Raw genomic sequence first — 4,926 nt, 5'->3', positions numbered from 1 at the left:
GTTATAAGTACATTTAGATACTTTAGGGATGTGTAATTACCCGGAATAATGGCACTTCATTCTCTTCTGTTTAAAAGCGCTGGGCACAAGCTCAAGAGGTACAGCTTTTCTGTAGTAATTACACACCCTGTTATATTGCTTTGTATAGATATCAGCATCACTGAAAGCTTTATGATTGCCGTCTTATTATTCAAGGGAAATGACAGCTTTTCATCCACACTTCCTCTCTAAAATATGTTTTGTGCTCATGTTTTTTTTATAAAACATGCTGAATTTATAAGAATCAATGTTGAATTTGTTGTCTTCTGTCCATCCATTTTGCCAAGAAATGCCACAGCACAGTGCACCCTGATGAAGTTATTTCCAGCTCATGCCATCAACTTACTAGGAAAGGAACATGCTAATACAGTAAGTTACTCTAGGTGTAAAAAGTAAAACGTTGCCTCCATTACTATGTTGTAGAAGGTATCTCCATTCAAGGCAATGCCAGAGTTTCTAAAAGTCTAGTGACATGATTAGGGATCGAGTGTAACCAGATCTGCAGATTTGCATTTTGTCTCCGTAAATGCAAAACAAGGAGCTGATTTGAGGCTATGGGGTTGCATTTTCTTAAGGAGACCATCTTTGCAGTTGTATTGAGACTTTTAGGTTGTGCTTGTTTCACCTAAGAGTCAGAGAAGATAATATGTCAGTAAGTTTTCTTGGATACAAAAATTAAACCTTTGCCCCCATTGCCACCATTTAGAAGGCAGAGACACGTCCCATTTACATTTTGGAACAGCACTGATGGAAGTAGAAGTCTCCTGATACTTATTTACATTTGTAAACATCTGAAATGATCCCTCTGATTAAAGAAATCTGGGTGTATTTAAAGGGGTTATCTGTGGGTATGAAAATCACATTGGTTGCCGGGATGGGGTGGGTTACAAAAATAAAACATGTACTTACCTCCCGGAGATATCCAGCGTTTTTGTATCTCAGCTAATGTTAGAGGGATGAAGGATTTGACTGAAGACAGGCTCCATCCTGAGGGCTTTGCTTTATAGTTGTTTCCCTCTGCTATTTTAAAACATAATGTAAGATATTAAGCACTCTTTAAAGATGCAATCAAAAATTCTTTATGAGTGGAAAAAAAAGGAAATAAATCAATCCAAATTGTGAACTTTTTGGCCAAGATAGCCATTGTCAACACATAAGCTGTATATAGGAAAATGGCACATAGGTATGTAATGGAAGTGTACAGCCACAGTGCTTTTCCGAGGTACAATGTGGGGTGGGATCCCTAGCTTCAAGAACCCCCCCTCAACAAGTATTGAAATATGGCCTCACCCCTGCACTGTTTTAAAACATACATGAAAATGCATGCACATGAGGACCTATATCCACACCTATCTACAGCACATGGGCAGTCTTGGATTTTAAAATCAGGCTTTTCAATTGCCAGTATAAAGTTAGTATCAAAGCAACACATTCCCATAGATGCTCAGATTATTTCTGAGATTTGCATAAGATAACAATACGGACAAATACCTTATTTTATTCTATGTTATTTAATGTTTCCAGGGAAGCAGTTTTTCGCTTTAGCATAAACATTGTCCTAGTCCAGTCGAGAGTTTTTTGTCTTTTTTCAATAAAAGTGTGTTTGATTTAGAAATGTCTCTAAGTATTTTCAGGTAATAAATATCCTCTATCTGCATACAAGCTGTCTGCACATTTTATGCAGCCCGAGCATGCAAGATATATAGTGAATATATAAATATGACGAATGTGAACATAAAGTCTTCCTGTGCTTATTAAATTTTTTTTTTCGGCAGTTGAATAGCCTGTGTGGCAATGCATTCTTCATATACTTTGTAGTGCAGCACAAAGAGTAGGTATTTAAATTAGGTCAGAGGTTTCACAACAAGATTTCAATACCTCATGAATATTTGCATGTGGGCACAGTTCTTTTTAACTTTAATGTTCATTAGCTGAGTTGGATATTTGAAATAAACCATTCACTGATCGAGTTACTTGTTGTCTTGGAAAAAGTTTCAGAACTCTGCCCTGACTTGCAATGGATTAGTCAATTGTTTTGACAATTGACTTACAAGGGCCAATCATTTAGTCCATTTATATGCATTAAAAAGTGTAGTAAGGTTTAGAAACTAAATTGTCTAAAATACCAAAAAGTAAGTTAAGTTCAGTTACTGTATATGGTTAAACCAGCCAGAAGCCTACTGGTTGCTTACATACAGTAGGAGTAATAATTGGGGGGGGGGGGGGGGGGGGGCATTAACTTTGATTAATATATTATAGTAGGTAAAATAAAAATGTATGAAAAGTAGTGAGTTGGGCTGAAGGGTTAGGGCAGTGCCACCTGATTGGCTACTTTCGCGGAAGGTTCTAAGATGAAATTATTTTTCAGCAAATGTACAGCAGTGGGTAACTCATTGCAGCCCGGTTGGGAAAAGTTGTAACTAGAACTCCGTATATATGGATGATTTTGCCTGTTTCCAGTAAGTAAGATCTGGTGTAACCAACTACATTGAATTCTATGTGTCCCTGTGACTTAAGTTGTACCACTCCACAATGGACCCTCCCAATTGAGGGCAGTCCAGGAACATTACCTAAGAGAACACCCCAAGGTAACTACAACTGTTTTCCCTGACTTTGGACTATCCCTCACTATCCTGTTCCTTCTGTGCTAAAAAATCAATGTCACATGGCCTGCTGAGCTACCTACCTGGTGTTGCTCTGAGGCAGTTGTCTAGGTAAGACATGTATTTCCTTAATAACTCTTAAATACTTACTGTGGCACAAAAACCTCCATAAATGTCCATGGTTCACCTCCATTCCTCCTCAGAAATCCTCATCTTTTTGTCCAAAATCTATGTTATAACTGCAAAGCTGTAATTGCTCCATCCCCAGGAAGCAAGGCTGCATTTCCCTCTATGAGTTCTACATGTTCAATACCTGCACAGGATAAGATGTAGCTAAGAAGGTAGTCAGGCGAGTAAATTATGTGATCACCACAACACCTTTAATTAAAAACATGAATGCAAACTGTATTAATAGGTGTTAGTGTGTTTAGTTGCAAAATAGTGGAGAGAATCCTTTATATCTGGATATTTTGCTAAAACAGTTTGCCTTTCTTTTTGGTGAAGACTTCCATTTTTATCAGAGGATACAGAGCAGAGTTTATATTTAAGGATTTCCATTCTGCCTAACTGTACTATAAAATCAATGAACCTTTCTAGACACTGAACACAGTAGAAAGTACAGTTTAAGGCACTGTTTGATTCCTCACCTTTAGTTTGGCCTCCATGTGATGACACTACCTTTGGGGATGTGTTCTTATAATACATCGATCTAATATCCTTCATAATGACATTGCCAACTGTGATAGAAGCTTTATTAATGTGGATAGTTTTCTCATGGGATCTCCACTCATTTTGTTTGGGCCACCAAACAGCTGTCAGGTATCAATGACTTTCCAAAGGGACTTCTAGAAAGGACAAATGTATCATTTTTAGTGTCCATCAAGTTTAGCATTGAGATAGGAAAGCTTTAGCACGTTCTTCTCTGTTTCACATAGAATTAGAAGAATGATATTTGATGAGATGCTTAGTATAACCTTCTGGTAAAACCACTTTAAAATCTGAGATAACTATACTATGTGCAATATTTTGAACAATTAAACCAATTTATAATAACAAGTATTTTTAAAACAATATAATTTTTTATCACACAGAATGTGTGATTATTGGTAAACTATTGACATAATTATAAATTACTTAAAGAAAATCTACCATTTTATTTGATGCATTACGAACCAAACATATCTTGAGAATGCTGTAGCTACACTGATGCAGGCACATATCTTGTTTAATCTCTTCTGTACCCTTCTGTCTGATGCTGGCAGTCTTTTCCAGTGACTGTCTGTGTGTCCCTGGCAGTCTCTTCCAGTAACTGTCTGTCGCTGGCAGTCTCTTCCAGTAACTGTCTGTCTGTCGCTGGCAGTCTCTTCCAGTAACTGTCTGTCTCTGGCAGTCTCTTCCAGTAACTGTCTGTCTGTCACTGGCAGTCTCTTCCAGTAACCGTCTGTCTGTCACTGGCAGTCTCTTCCAGTAACTGTCTGTCTGTCACTGGCAGTCTCTTCCAGTAACCGTCGGTCTGTTGCCAGCAGTCTCTTCCAGTGACTATCCATCTTACCTCACACATAAGTTGTCTTCTACTCATTGCCTGTAGTAGCCAATCAAAGCTCAGAGAGGGAAGCGCAGGGGTAACAATTTCAGCCCAAAACCTGGACTGATATGTTTCCTGAGTCACAGGCAACAACTGTGCAAAATGTGGTGATTGTCAATGTGATGGTACAGATTCCTTTAGGGAACATACATACACGCACACACACACTTACATCCAGCTTCTTATATTAGATTTTTACCTTTTGAGCACCCACAATTATATTTTACATTGTGTTGTTCCTTGTTTAAATATATAATTATCATTGTATAAATAAATCCCACCATGATGATATAAGATATGTGCATTGGACTCATTTATAGTCATTTCCCTCCCCACTATAAATTATTATGTATAATACCCACATTATATATTTAGACTCAAACCCAATAATAGATTATAAAATACATTGACTTAGAAATTCGATTCTGTCCCTCATAGATGCTTTATGGGTAAAATAAGCTATTTTGGTTCGACAGGAATGGTTTGCAACTGGATTGGAAACTGGCTGAAGGATCATATCCACAGACGTGTTGTCATTGACTCAGAATGGTCACCAGTAGTGATGAATAGACCTGTTAAAATTCAAGCTTCTGAATTTTAACATTCTGACACAGAATGGAGGTGTAAATGCTGCTGGAAGAGGTATTTAAAATACATCATTGGGGATCCTCTCCCATAGCATTTTAATTGCCATGGCAT

General features: G+C 37.6%; 1 long non-coding RNA gene across 1 annotated transcript; it reads right to left on the bottom strand.

Moving 5' to 3' along the window:
- Positions 1–308: 308 nt before the first annotated feature.
- On the bottom strand, positions 309–3,942 carry LOC140078100 (uncharacterized). The gene is made up of 4 exons (XR_011849894.1): positions 3,816–3,942; positions 3,290–3,487; positions 949–1,059; positions 309–664 (listed from the first exon to the last, which is right to left on the bottom strand). It is a non-coding gene; the product is annotated as an uncharacterized lncRNA (long non-coding RNA).
- Between the last annotated feature and the right edge of the window lie 984 nt (positions 3,943–4,926).

Source organism: Engystomops pustulosus, chromosome 9 (assembly GCF_040894005.1).
Source record: "Engystomops pustulosus chromosome 9, aEngPut4.maternal, whole genome shotgun sequence".
In the NCBI taxonomy this organism is placed as follows: Eukaryota; Metazoa; Chordata; class Amphibia; order Anura; family Leptodactylidae; genus Engystomops; species Engystomops pustulosus.
Note: the sequence above shows the minus strand (reverse complement) of the source record. Positions and strands in the feature narration are given on the sequence as shown.